General features: G+C 39.4%; 1 long non-coding RNA gene across 1 annotated transcript; it reads right to left on the bottom strand.

The window, feature by feature from the left end:
• Positions 1 to 12463: 12463 nt before the first annotated feature.
• On the bottom strand, positions 12464 to 13721 carry LOC119781914. Its single transcript, XR_005280619.1, has 2 exons — positions 13526 to 13721; positions 12464 to 13308 (listed from the first exon to the last, which is right to left on the bottom strand). It is a non-coding gene; the product is annotated as an uncharacterized LOC119781914 (long non-coding RNA).
• Between the last annotated feature and the right edge of the window lie 1922 nt (positions 13722 to 15643).

Below are 15643 nucleotides of genomic sequence, written 5' to 3'. Positions count from 1 at the left end.
CATATGGTAAAGTTCAAGCGTTAGAATATTTTATCAAATTTTCCTTCTCTTTTAGTAATTTATTTCCTCTCTGTGTGCCTTTGATTGGCAGAGTCATTGGTTTCATTTTACTCTAAAATCAAAATGCCTGTTTTTCTTGTCCAACCTCTTCTAATTTTACACATCCTGTTAAAGCGATGAGTGATGCTGCCTAATCTGAAAAACAAGTACTTCCAGATTATTTGGATTGTTTTGAGACATCGTTGTTCAAACATTGCCAGACTCTCTGATTTATCTCTGAGTCTTTCTGAAAATCTTCCTAGAAAATGAAACTGAACCAGGCTTTGGACAGTTTCTGCTTTGAACAAGTTGTTTTCCAGACTGAGCTGTTTTCAATCCACCTTCCCATTAGCTGAGCCGCTCAGCTTCCCTGTTAATGAAACATATCCCCGTAGCATTACTGTGTCTCTACTTTGCTTCATGATAGGGATGAAGTGCTCAGTGTAACAATGTTTACCTCACATACTGTAGTATTTTGGTCTGATCTAACCAGAGCCTTCCGTCTTCCACAGGGCTTATGTGGCAAACCATAGAGGTTACTTCTTAATTTTAGCAATTAAATATTCTTGTCAGGCTTCCATAAAGATGACATCGATAGATCTACTGAGGCTGTGGTTTCCTAAAGCTCCTCCAGAGTTGCCAGGCTCTTCTTTGGTGATTCTCTGATTAATGTTCTGTTTCTGTTTGTGCAAAGGAAATAAATATTCAAACCAAGTTTTTCTTCTTCCAGTCCCTTAAGCAATAAATCTTCCTTGTATTTCTACAGCCTGCTTGTGAACTGAAGCTCTCAAACAGGACACCAAATAAAGACGTTGACTCCACAGCTGGACTTCAACAAAACCTTTTTTTTTATTATTATTTCACATTTACCGTTTATAAAATTAGCGAGTTTGACATGATACCAACTTAAACACAGTGCGTGACTCGGGTTTGTCGTGTTTTGTGTGGTTGGACTTGTGTGTCTTTTTTTTCTGTTTGTGTGCCTGTGCATTTGAATGTGTGTGTCGTTCTTCTGTAAGGCATCATGCAGTCGTTGGTTTCTGTTGTCCTTCAAAATAAAAATATACACACGCTTTTCTGGTAAATCCTCTATTATGACTCATACATACACTTACGCACACTCCTAAAGCGCTGGGTGGATAATCAATGGTGTGATTCTCAGCTACAGGGGAAGGGACTATCTGATTGGCCTAGACAGCAGAGAGGGGAGACATTCAGCGCAGATAAACACACAGAGCTTTGCTACAAGAAAAACTTCATTCCTTTCTTTTTGATGAATATTTTTACACTGATACATCAATGGTTTTTTTGTTGCTGAAATCAGGACATGTATTACTAGAAATGAGGACTTGGTTTCTGCCATTTCAATGTGAAGCTTAGAAAATCCTGACCCCGATTTAATTCCTACGGAAAAAATGATCCAAGTTGATTCTTTCCCTCAAACAGTCAGGATTGAGGTAAATTGAGGGTTTTTTGTTTTAATAAAAAGGTCAAATTTACATTGAAACTATTTTACTTTGAATAAATATTGAATGACAGGCCAGCACCAAACTGATACCGGATCCAGCAACTCCTTTTTAAATAATTTTTTATTAATTTTGATGCATGAAATTTAAATTGTTTTGGAAAGAAAAAAGTCTAGATACAATTATCATTGGTTTAAATTCTCAAGTAGAAACCAAACAGGCTTCTCATGTTTTCAGAAGATGTTAAACTTCTGATCCAACAGACGTCTTCGGTTCTGATGCTGTCATCTAAGCTGCAGTCAGAAGACCAAAGGCGGCCCAGTTCAGTTCAATATTTGGGTCATTGGCGCTGGAAGGCTCAAACTTGTCACCTAACGATGCCAACATGTGAGCTGTTGTGGTCATAAGATTCAAGCTGGGAATGATTATAAAACGGCTTAAGGTAACCAGTCAAAGTTTTTTCACCAGCCACCTGGAGCTCCAGAGGCTTTTGTTTATGTGCAAGTTTTCATTGAAACATTATTTACTTTAAAGGACAAATAAATTGTCCAAAGTTGCAGGGAAGCTTCCTCTTCACCCAAATCTAACCAGTAAACCAAAATCTGATTTTTGAACGCTCAAAGATCTTTCCTCTTACCCACACTTTGCAGACACAAACACTTTACGGCATGGACAGGCGTCGGAAAAAGCTTATGCATAACATCACGTTGCACTTTGACCACTTCTACTGTGCTAACCCTGTTCCTAAATGCTGAAGCAAACATGTACACACAAAGCTGCACTTTGCAACACAGAACAGCCATTCTATAGAGAATAGGGATGCACGATATTGGGATTTTGGCCGATATCCTATATGCCGATATTTTAAAACTCATGTAGCCGATAACCGATATCAATACCGATGTTAAAGCTGGACAAAAACAAGTAGTCATTGAAAATAGCAGTTTTGTTATCCATTTCTGACACTTTGAAAAATAATATACTCAAATATATTTTCATATGCTGATATCAAATTGATTTTTAAAAACGCGGTATCGATCTATTTTACTTTCAAAATCTCGTGAAATTTCATCGTTCTGTTACAAACTCTCGTGATATTTTGCGAATTCTTGTGAGATTTTGTTAGTAAAATAGATCGATACTGCATCAATATATCAACATATAAAAAAATGGCAAACTTTTGTGAATTTTCGGGGGATTTCGTAGCATAACGATGACATATAGCAATATTTCATTAGTAAAAGAGATTGATATGGTGTTTTTAAATGGCAATATATCAGCATATGAAGATATTGTGATATTTTAATGTATCAATATTTTTTCCCTTGTCTTTAGAAGTTTTTTAGTCTGTAAAAAAGAAATTTTTGAAGAAGAAGAAGTAGCATTTTATTTTTTTTTATTTTTTAGACTTTAGAAACTCAGAAGCTGATCAAATATCGGGTTAAATATCTGTGGGGTGGCCGATGTCGATAGGGGGCCGATTATATCGTGCATCCCTAATAGAGAACACCTTGGGGAACATCTGCTCATGCATTCTACTGTCACAAACTGAAGCACACATCTTTAATGCACATATCCCTGATGACAACACATGCACACGAGCTTAAACTAAACACTTGGCCTGCAGCACACTCACACCCTCTCATGCAGCTCCTTAGGTTTCAGAATGACTAATTTTTCTTCAACTAGACAGGCCTCTCTTGTAATGTCCTACAGCTACTTGTTTGCCTGGTGATTGGTCTGCTGGTATTTATGGTATGTATTGTTTGTGAGTGTGTCATGCTGGCACATTATTCCAGTTAGTCTCTCTCTGTGTTTGGGTAAGGGCGTTTGAAATTTCTCCGTCGGGTGGCAACAACAACAAGGGTTTATCTACACGAACACACAGGTGAGGCCAGGGTGCAACGAGGGAAGCAGAGGGAAAGCTACAGGGAACTAGACGGTGAGGAGAGAGGTGGCACGGGAAGCAGAGGTGTTGCATCTGGAAGAGTCTGTTCTGGTTTTGGTTCCGAAAAGTCACAAAAAAAAAATGTTGCTGAACAGCTGGAGTCTGGTATGTCGAAGCGAGGAGGGCGGGGGGAAGCTGAAGGGTGCTGAAGAAGACTAGTAGCTCTAAAAAAGAAGAGATGTAGAATGAGAATGACAGAATCAATCGTGTTATTAACAGACATATATAGAGCTTTACCTGACACCTATCATTGGATTAGATTAAAGTTTGGTGTTATAGGTGGAAGACTATTGACATAATATTTATATTTTTTTCAGATTAGCCAGTTATTTTCCAGAAAAACATCCACCATGTTCCATCCAGGTGTTGGAACATGGAGTAAACATATACAAAAGCTTTTTTTATTTTCTTTTTTGTGTGATTCTTCAAAGAAGTACAGAGATAAAGAGATGTTATACATTTCTTAATTTCAAAATCATTTCCATGTCTAAAAATAAATATGTAAACAATGCTTTTCCTAGAAAACATTTGGTTTTTTCATGCTGAAGTTGTTGACATGTAGAGCAGGGGTTTCTCTTTGCGGAATTACATAATAGTGCTCCAGTAATTTTGTATCATGGCAAACTTATCCAGGAAGCTTTTTCAATTCGAAATTTCAGAAATAGTGTTGAGCTCGAGGCTTTATAGAGTGGACCAGAAACAAAGCCTTGTTTGGTCCTCCCCTTAGGACTTAGTGGTTCAGTTTTCATATTTTCAAAATTCTTGTTTTTCTGGTCCAACCGCTTCTAATTTAACACATCCTGTTAAAGCGACGAGTTAAATTTTTACCTAATTTAACCCCATTTGAATTGGTAACATTGATCATTTTAGTATTTCTGGTGAAAAGATTAGCCATTAGGCTTCTAAATTTTAGGGATTATATTCCTCATCTCCTGCATCACCTCCTAGGACTCATCAGAAATAAGATGATGTAGAATAAAATCTGGGATCTTTCTACGTGGAATTTTCCTGCATGGATGCTTAGGATTTAACTGGATGCTTCAGCTTCCTCATAAATGCATCAACAATCTGGTGTTAGAATTTTTTCAGCCTGATGAGAGCAAAAAAAAAGCACTATATATATATATATATATATAAATATAAAAACTGTTTTCTCAACCCTCGTGGGGTGGTATGTGTCATCCTCAAGCTCGGGTCCTCTACCAGAGGCCTGGGAGTTTGAGGGTTCTGCGCAGTATCTTAGCTGTTCCTAGGACTGCGCTCTTCTGGACAGAGACCTCTGATGTTTTACCTGGAATCTGCTGTAGCCACTCTCCCAGTTTGGGGGTCACAGCCCCCAGTGCTCCAATTACCACTGGCACCACTGCTGCTCTTACTTTCCACATCTTTTCTAGCTCCTCCTTCAGCCCTTGGTATTTCTCAAGCTTCTCATGTTCTTTCTTCTTGATGTTGCCGTTGCTTGGGATTGCCACATCTATCACTGCTGCCTTCTTCTGCTGTTTGTCGATCAACACGATGTCTGGTTGGTTGGCCATCACCTGTTTGTCAGTCTGGATCTTGAAGTCCCATAGGATCTTAGCTTGGTCATTCTCAACTACCTTAGGAGGTGTCTTCCATTTTGACCTTGGGACTTCCAGCCCATACTCATGGCAGATTTTCCTGTACACTATGACAGCTACCTGGTTGTGGCGTTCCATGTATGCACTTCCTGCCTGCATTTTACACCCCGCTGTTATGTGCTGTATTGTTTCAGGGGCATCTTTGCACAGTCTGCATTGGGGGTCCTGCCTGGTGTGGTAGACCCTGGCCTCTATTGATCTTGTACTGAGTGCCTGTTCTTGTGCTGCCATGATTAGTGCCTCTAGGCTGTCCTTCAGTCCAGCCTTTTCCAGCCACTGGTAGGATTTTTTGATATCAGCCACTTTTACTATTTGTCTGTGGTATACGCCGTGCAGCCGCTTGTCCCTCCATGATGGTTCTCCTTCCTCTTTCTTGTCCTCACTTTCGGTTTTCTCCTGCCTGAGGTATTCACCAAGCCATTTGTCTTTGGGGGCCATCTTTCTGATGTACTCCTGGATCTTAGTTGTTTCATCCTGGACAGTGGTCTTGACACTCACTAGCCCTCGGCCTCCCTCGCTACGCTTGGTATACAGTCTCAGAGTGCTGGATTTGGGGTGGAACCCTCCATGCATTGTGAGGAGCTTTCTTGTCTTGATGTCAGTAGCCTCTATCTCCTCCTTTGGCCAGTTTCTTATACCAGCGGGGTACTTGATGACTGGTAGGGCATATGTGTTGATGGCTTGGATCTTGTTTTTCCCATTCAGCTGACTTTTCAGGACCTGCCTTACTCTTTGTAGCTATTTAGCTGTGGCAGTCTTTCTTGCCATCTCCTCGTGGTTTCCGTTAGCCTGTGGCACCCCAAGGTATTTGTAGCTGTCCTGCACATCTGTAATGTGGCCTTCTGGTAGTTCAACCCCCTCGGTTCTGATCATCTTCCCTCTCTTTGAGACCATGCGACCTCACTTGTCCAGTCCGAATGACATCCCAATGTCGTTGCTGTAGATCCTGGTAGTGTGGATCAGTGAATCGATGTCTCGCTCACTCCTGGCATACAGCTTGATGTCATCCATGTAGAGGAGGTGACTGATGATTGTTCCGCTTCGGAATTGGTATCCGTAGCCAGTCTTTGTGATGATCTGGCTGAGGGGGTTCAGGCCTATGCAGAACAGCAGCGGGGATAGTGCATCACCCTGGTATATGCCGCACTTGATGGTGACTTTTGCTATTGGCTTTGCATTGGCTTCCAGACTTGTTTTCCACAGCTTCATTGAGTTCTTGATGAAGGCTATTAGAGTCCTGTTGATCTTGTACATTTCCAGTTATTCCAGTATCCATGTATGTGGCATTGAGTCATAGGCTTTCTTATAGTCAATCCAGGCAGTGCACAGATTTGTCTGCCTGGTCTTACAGTCTCGAGTGACTGCTCTATCCACCAGTAGCTGGTGCTTGGCTCCTCTGGTGTTACTGCCTTTTCCCTTCTGGGAAGGGTGCATGTATTGAGCCATGTGCCTATTCATCTTAGCCGCTATGATGCCTGACAGGAGCTTCCATGTTGTACATAGGGAAGTTATTGGCCGGTAGTTGGATGGGGTTGTTCCCTTCTGGGGATCCTTCATGATCAGGATTGTCCGTCCTTGGGTTAACCATTCTGGGCGGGTCCCATCCATCAGCAGTTGGTTCATTTGTGCTGCGAGGCGTGCATGAAGTGCGGTTAGTTTTTTGAGCCAGTAGGTATGGATCATGTCAGGACCTGGTGCTGTCCAGCTCCTTATACCTGCCGCTCTTTCTGGGACACCTGCCGTTGTAACGGTTACTGGTTCTTGTTCTGGGAGATTGCTGTGATCTGTTCTTAGATCTTCTAGCCACTGAGCATTGGTGTTGTGAGATGCCTTCTTCTCCCATATGTTTCTCCAGTACTGTTCAGTCTCAGCCCTGGGTGGATCTGATCTTGAATTACCCTGCCACTGTGAGTACACTTTGGATGGGTTGGTGGAGAACACCTGGTTTATTCTCCTGGCTTCTGCTTCTCCCTTGTATCTCTTTAGGCGGGTGGCCAGGGCGGCGAGTCTTTGTTTGGCAGTTTCTAGAGCCTCGGGAATCGACAGCTTGTTGTACTTAGGTAACCTCTTCCCTACACCTTTCTGCAGGTCTGAGAGCTGACTAACCTCTCTTCGTGTTGCCTTGATCTTGGCTTCCAACCTTCTCCTCCATGGGGGCTCTGCTTTGTGGCCTGTGGTGTTTATCTTATAGCCAAGCATCTCTAGAATCACTGTAGCTGTGGCGTAGGTCAGCTCGTTGGTCTCAGTTCTATCTTTAGTAGGGATAGTATGTAGTGCTGCATTTACATCTTCTAGAAGACTTTCAGAGGGTACTCTGTCACTTAGCCTTGGCAGTCTTGGTCGTCGTACTAGGGAATCCAGTTTGGTTATGATCTGCTGTCGTAGGTCAGCCGCCCTTATGTTTAGTGGGCTTGTTGTTGTTGGGGCTGGGGACCCAATCTCTGTGTGTTGGGATGATGATATCTCCCTACTGACCTGTTGTCCTGACTCCCCCTTGCTGCAGCATGTCAGTTGTACCTCATCAATTTCTAGTTGTGATAGGAGCTGCCGTTTGCGGATGTTAGAACACTTAGTAGTTGTTTCTTTGTCAGTGTCGATGATGGTTGTTGGAGCTGCCATAATTCCCATAGTCTCTGCATGTAATCTCTCTCACTGGGGACGCTTGTATAGTAGCATTTCATCAGTACCAAGTTTTCTGCTCTAGTCCATCTATGTCTTGTTCCAGTAGCCAATTTGTCATCAAGTTGCCCTGGTTCCCTAGCAACTGACGCGGACCTTGTTAACCTGGGCAACGTCCGAGCCGGTATGGCTCTTGTATTTTTTTATTTGCCTGAGGTAGGCCACTAAGCACAAAGGACCTTGCCTAAGGGTCCACCTGGATGTCACCTGTCACCTGTGCCGAAGTCGTCGGTGTTACCTACCGAGCTATCCAGTTGTTATATATATATAAAATATGTGAATTTTAGTGACTGAAACCATTTTGTACGAGTGGTGTTGCCATAGATGCTGGTTTTGAACATTAGATAGTATTAAAGTAACAAATTAATTTAGAAATATTTTAACAGTGACGGTAACAAAATAAACCTTAAGAACATAAAACATATTTTGCTTCCCTTTGAGAAAACAGATTATTTCCTCTAAGTATCATTAACAATGTGTCTAGCTTGTGCATATGGTTAATTTCAAGGGTTGGATTATTTTATCAAATTTTCCTTCTCTTTTAGTAGTTTATTTCCTCTCTGTGTGCCTTTGATTGGCAGAGTCATTGGTTTCATTTTACTCCAAAATCAAAATGCCTGTTTTTCTTGTCCAACCTCTTCTAATTTTACACATCCTGTTAAAGCGATGAGTGATGCTGCCTAATCTGAAAAACAAGCACTTCCAGATTATTTGGATTGTTTTGAGACATCGTTGTTCAGACTCTCTGATTTATCTCTGAGTCTTTCTGAAAATCTTCCTGGAAAATGAAACTGAACCAGGCTTTGGACAGTTTCTGCTTTGAACAAGTTGTTTTCCAGACTGAGCTGTTTTCAATCCACCTTCCCATTAGCTGAGCCGCTCAGCTTCCCTGTTAATGAACCATATCCCCATAGCATTACTGTGTCTCTACTTTGCTTCATGATAGGGATAAAGTGCTCAGTGTGACAATGTTTACCTCACATACCGTAGTATTTTGGTCTGATCTAACCAGAGCCTTCCGTCTTCCTCAGGGCTTATGTGGCAAACCATAGAGGTTACTTCTTAATTTAAGCAATTAAATATTCTTGTCCGGCTTCCATAAAGATGACATCGATAGATCTACTGAGGCTGTGGTTTCCTAAAGCTCCTCCAGAGTTGCCAGGCTCTTCTTTGGTGATTCTCTGAATAATGTTCTGTTTCTATTTCTGCAAAGGAAATAAATATTCAAACCAAGTTTTTCTTCTTCCAGTCCCTTAAGGAATAAATCTTCCTTGTATTTCTACATCCTGCTTGTGAACTGAAGCTCTCAAACAGGACACCAAATAAAGACGTTGACTCCACAGCTGGATTTCAACAAAACCTTTTTTTTTATTATTTCATATTTACCGTTTATAAAATCAGCGAGTTTGACATGATACCAACTTAAACACAGTGCGTGACTCGGGTTTGTCGTGTTTTGTGTGGTTTGACTTGTGTGTCTTTTTTTTTTTCTGTGTTTGTGTGCCTGTGCATTTGAATGGGTGTGTCGTTCTTCTGTAAGGCATCATGCAGTCGTTGGTTTCTGTTGTCCTCCAAAATAAAAATATACACACGTTTTTCTGGTAAATCCTCTATTATGACTCACACATACACTTACGCACACTCCTAAAGCGCTGGGTGGATAATCAATGGTGTGATTCTCAGCTACAGGGAAGGGACTATCTGATCGGCCTAGACAGCAGAGAGGGGAGACATTCAGCGCAGATAAACTCACAGAGCTTTGCTACAAGAAAAACTTCATTCCTTTCTTTTTGATGAATATTTTTACACTGATACATCAATGGTTTTTTGTTGCTGAAATCAGTCAGAAGACCAAAGGCGGCCCAGTTCAGTTAAATATTTGGGTCATTGGCGCTGGAAGGCCCAAACTTGTCACCTAATGATGCCGACATGTGAGCTGTTGTGGTCATACGATTCAAGCTGGGAATGATCATAAAACAGCTTAAGGTGACTAGTCTAAGTTTTTTCACCAGCCACCTGGAGCTCCAGAGGCTTTTGTTTATTTGCAAGTTTTCATTGAAACTTTATTTACTTTAAAGGACAAATAAATTGTCCAAAGTTGCATGGAAGCTTCCTCTTCACCCAAATCTAACCAGTAAACAAAAATCTGATTGTTGAACGCTCAAAGATCTTTCCTCTTACCCACACTTTGCAGACACAAACACTTTACGGCATGGACAGGCTTCGGAAAAAGCTCATGCATAACATCACGTTGCACTGTGGACCACTTCTACTGCACTAACCCTGTTCCTAAATGCTGATGCGAACATATTGAGATTGTTTAGCCAATAGGTTGCAGAACACAATGCCCCATGCAAATCCGTGAAGCAGCGAGGCCGTGAAATGTGAACCGCGTTTTATCAAGGGTTCACTGTATTATTATTTTTTTTTCAAATTGTTTTTAATGAAGCAAATGGTAAGATAATCACATTAAGAAATACAATTCGCCTTTTTTTTTTTTTGGGATAAACATACTTATGCAGGTATAACTTCATATATATACACATAAGTACAAATGTTGAAATAGTCACACCTACTACATATACAGACAATAAAAACAAAACAAAATAAGAACAATAAAAGAAGAGAACAAAACACCCCATTCCCACCCTGTCTCAGCCCGACATGTTCAGCAGAGAAATAAAATAGATAATAATAATAGGGGAAAAAAAACAGCAGCCAAATGCAGCAACAGGCACATATGTTTAGTTAGGTAGGAGCTCCACATTTATCTTCAATTTCTGGATAGATTTTACTGAGTCTGGACTTCGAGAAATGGACTCTATGAAAAACTTTGAATTGAATTATACCGAGACGAGCACAAGAGGTAGTAGACCGTATTCTTTCAATTGCATCTGCCCAGAGATCTTCATGTAGCTGTATTCCTAACTCTGATTCCCATGCAGTCTTGATTTTGGTATCCCACTGACAGTTTAGTTTCAGAATGGAATTATATATCTTTGAAATGAGTCCTCTCTAAGAAGGACTATATAAAAGCAAGTTTTCCCAAGGCAATTCCTGGGGCATTGAAGGAAAACTGGGAAAGAGTTTTGAGACAAAACTACGAATCTGAAAGTAGCTAAATAAATGAGTACCTGGAAGATTATACTTAGAAGACAAATTAGTAAAACTATCAAACACTCCACGTACATACAGATTCTTTACATGTCTAATTCCTTTATCATACTAAACTGAAAAAAGTGAGTCTGAAAGAGATGGGGGAAATAAGTGGTTATTAGTTAAGGAATCAGAGAAGATGCAGTTAAAAATTTATGTCGCCGTCTAAACTGGTACCAGACCTTGAGGGTGTTAAGTACCACTTGATTATCTGTATATAGAGAAGGTTTTGTAGGCAGAGAAGAATATAACAAAGCAGGTATGGAGGACCCTATGCAAGATGATTGTTCTAATTTACACCAAGGGAAGTGAGGAGATTCCAACCAGCAACAGAGTTTTTGGATGTGAGCAGCCCAGTAATATATCTAAAAATTTGGTAATGCAAGTCCACCACTGAGTTTACACCTCTGCAAAAATGTTTTACGGATCCTAGGTGGCTTTCCATCCCATAAAAAATTAGCAATTGTTTTATCTAAAGAATCAAAAAAAGTTTTTGGCAGAAAAAGAGGTATTGATTGAAACAAAAACAAGAATTTTGGTAAAATATTCATCTTGACAACATTTACTTTGCCAATCAATAAAAGTGGGAGACTACGCCATCTTTGAATATCTGAGTTTATCTTCGAAATAAGGGGGGTAAAATTAGCTGTTAGTAGGCCTGATAAGGAACGTGTCACATTTATACCCGGATATTTGAACCCAGATAAAGTAAGCTTAAAAGGTAAGTCGGATTGTTGGAGATCACAAGCAGCACTGTTTACAGGAAAGCACTCACTTTTCTCCATTTTTAATTTATAACCTGAAACAGAGTTTTATTTTTCCTAGAATACTTAAAATGATAGGTAGGGAAGAAGCAGGATCAGTTACATATAACAACAAATCATCTGCGTATAATGACAGTTTGTATTCGGTTGTATTAAGTGTTATCCCTCTGAATAAGGGAGAAGATCGTAATGTTATAGACAGAGGCTCTATAGTGATAGCAAAGAGTAAAGGCGATAGCGGACACTCTTGATGAGTTTGGGTTCACTGTATTAACCTTGTAAATGTTAGTGACTGTAGTAATTTGTAAACCATTAATGAAGGACTCCGACAACAGCTTGTCTTTAGCCGGCAGGCATATTTACTCAATTGTCCTTTACCGGGCACCATACATGTACACAACCCGCCTCTGGTACGGAAAGCCCCGAGGGCCATAACACACCACAATGACTTTAAAAATAAGAGCAAAAATACTTAATAATGAATTTTTTTTGTTTTTTAAAGTTTAATTTATTTGGGTACAATTTTTCTAATACCCAATTATCTGTCTGGAAATAGTGTTTTTGTTTTTCACGATTATTTACTAGAAAGAAAAGGAAGCAATACATTTAGTTTTTGGTAAACCAATGTCTGTTTCTATAGTTTTGCATTTGAGTTTTATTCCAATCATTATTCATCTAATCAGAGAAAAACAGATGAGGACACACAGCCCTGAAAAACCACTTCAACTCTTATTTACTCTTAATGTTTGAAGTTTCTGTTAATAATTAACATATGAAATAAAAAAAACAACAGCCATTTTTAAGAACAATCTTTATTGGGCAGAAATGAAAAAGTACAGTTTAGGTTTGAAGAAGACATTTTGTTCACAAGCAGAAGGGGAGCTCTAGATAACCTGAGGTTTTTCCTCTTTTTCAGGACATGTACCTGAACGCTGGTGGTGTGACTGTTTCCTTTTTCGAATGGCTGAAAATTCTAAACCAGGTCAGTTATGGAAGGCTGACGTTCAAGTACGAGAGAGACTCAAACTACCACCTTCTGAGTGAGTTCAAAATGCTCCCTGGTTCTAACATTACCTCCTGAACATGATTGGGGGGAAAAGAAGGTGTGTGAGATTTAATCAGTAAAAACTACATCAAAATTCATAGGAAGGAAAATAAACTCTTTCTTCTGAAGTTTATTTTTAAAGACATTCTTTTTCTGCATTGATCATGAGGTTGATCAGTTTTGGTTTCTATCAGATGACTCGCTGGAGCTGATTTCTGATTCTTGAAGCAGTCGTTGCTTTTTAACGTGGATCAACAGCTTCTCCGTTCAAAATCACTCTAAACATTCTCCAAAATCTTTCTCTTTTTTCCGCTTTGCCCTGTATGAGACATTTCCCAGTTGTTAGGAATAATTGAATGGTACCTTCTTCTGTCTTCCATGTAACACAGACTTCTATAGTAGAACTTGGCTCTCCATAAGCTGCATTTAGTCTTTTGCGCCATGCTCCTACATCTTTGGTATAAAACATAAATTTGTCTTCCTTATCTCCATCAAGAGTGGCATACAGAGTTTCTGGATTGTCACTTAATTGTCGATCTCATTGTCTTTTTCTTGCCTGTTTGGAACCATCTTGATGAAACCGCCTGGGCCTCTACATTAAAAGGAAAAACAAGAGACATATTAGACGCACCCCAGCTACTTTGACATGAGGAAAAGCAGGTCAGGTGATATATTAAATTTTTTTTTAAACGGAGTTTGATTCATGTGGACTTAAAGTTTATTTAAAAGCTGCCTTAGAAGCTTCAGTTATTCAGGAATTGGATTGGTTTCTGTTCTCATAGATTACAGCAAAAAATAGCTTCACTCACCTGTTCTTCCATGTTTTCCAGTTTTTGTTTCAGAGTATCTTATGCTGGTGAAGATTCTCAATCCATATTATTTCTTGAGGAAATTACTTTTTATTTGTATTGTGTTCAATTTTTTTTGGAAACAAATAAAATGTTCATACAAAGGTGAGTGTTATTTCTTTACACATTCCCCTCCTAGGACTCGTCAGAAATAAGGTGGTGTGGAATAAAATCTGGGATCTTTCTATGTGGAATTTCCATGCATGCATGCTTAGGATTCCACTGGATGCTTCAGCTTCCTCATAAATGCATCAATCTGGTGTTAGAATTTTTTCAGCCCTATGAGATCTAAAAAACACTGGTGTTTCTGAGGATCTGTGTTTTATTATCATTATTTTTTAAAGACTGCAAAAAAATTTAGTTTCTGTGAAAAAATTGCTAGCATAAAGCTCATTTTGGAGGTAACTTATATGCAAGCCAAATATATATATGTATATGTTCCATTAAAGTAAATCAGTTTTTTTAAGATCAGAGAATGATGTGAAAAACGACTGACCATCAGGAGCTATTCAGGAACTATTTTTTAATTTAAATATGTGAATTTTAGTGACTGAAATCATTTTGATCAAGTGGTGTTGCCATAGATGCTGGTTTTGAACATTAGATGGTATTAAAGTAACTTAAATTAAATTAAAGTAAATTAAAGTAATTAATTTGGAAATATATTTACAGCAACGGTAACAAAATAAACCTGAAGAAGATTAAACATATTTTCCTTCTCTTTTAGTAATTTATTTCCTCTCTGTGTGCCTTTGATTGGCAGAGTCATTTGTTTCATTTTACTCTAAAATCAAAATGCCTGTTTTTCTTGTCCAATCTCTTCTAATTTTACACATCCTGTTAAAGCGATGAGTGATGCTGCCTAATCTGAAAAACAAGTACTTCCAGATTATTTGGATTGTTTTGAGACATTGTTTTTCAAACATTGCCAGACTCTCTGATTTATCTCTGAGTCTTTCTGAAAATCTTCCTGGAAAATGAAACTGAACCAGGCTTTGGACAGTTTCTGCTTTGAACAAGTTGTTTTCCAGACTGAGCTGTTTTCAATCCACCTTCCCATCAGCTGAGCTGCTCAGCCTCCCTGTTAATGAACCATATCCCCGTAGCATTACTGTGTCTCTACTTTGCTTCATGATAGGGATAAAGTGCTCAGTGTGACAATGTTTACCTCACATACTGTAGTATTTTGGTCTGATCTAACCAGAGCCTTCCGTCTTCCACAGGGCTTATGTGGCAAACCATAGAGGTTACTTCTTAATTTTAGCAATTAAATATTCTTGTCAGACTTCCATAAAGGTGACATCCATAGATCTACTGAGGCTGTGGTTTCCTTAAGCTCCTCCAGAGTTGCCAGGCTCTTCTTTGGTGCTTCTCTGATTATTGTTCTGCTTTCTTCTGTAAAGGAAATAAATATTCAAACCAAGTTTTTCTTCTTCCAGCCTGTTAAGCAATAAATCTTCCTTGTATTTCTACATCCTGCTTGTGAACTGAAGCTCTCAAACAGGACACCAAATAAAGACGTTGACTCCAAAGCTGGATTTCAACAAAACCTTTTTTTTTTATTATTTCACATTTACCGTTTATAAAATCAGCGAGTTTGACATGATACCAACTTAAACACAGTGCGTGACTCGGGTTTGTCGTGTTTTGTGTGGTTGGACTTGTGTGTCTTTTTTTTTCTGTTTGTGTGCCTGTGCATTTGAATGGGTGTGTCGTTCTTCTGTAAGGCATCATGCAGCCGTTGGTTTCTGTTGTCCTTCAAAATAAAAATATACACACGCTTTTCTGGTAAATCCTCTATTTTGACTCACACATACATACATGTACGCACACTCCTAAAGCGCTGGGTGGATAATCAATGGTGTGATTCTCAGCTACAGGGGAAGGGATGATCTGATTGGCCTAGACAGCAGAGAGGGGAGACATTCAGCGCAGATAAACACACAGAGCTTTGCTACAAGAAAAACTTCATTCCTTTCTTTTTGATGAATATTTTTACACTGATACATCAATGGTTTTTTTGTTGCTGAAATCAGCTCATGTATTACTAGAAGTGAGGACTTGGTTTCTGCCATTTCA

The sequence above is a fragment of the Cyprinodon tularosa genome, unplaced genomic scaffold (genome assembly GCF_016077235.1).
Source record: "Cyprinodon tularosa strain WSP-4 unplaced genomic scaffold, ASM1607723v1 ctg185, whole genome shotgun sequence".
Taxonomy (NCBI): Eukaryota; Metazoa; Chordata; class Actinopteri; order Cyprinodontiformes; family Cyprinodontidae; genus Cyprinodon; species Cyprinodon tularosa.
The sequence above is the reverse complement of the archived record's forward strand: the minus strand, read 5'-3'. Positions and strand labels throughout refer to the sequence as shown.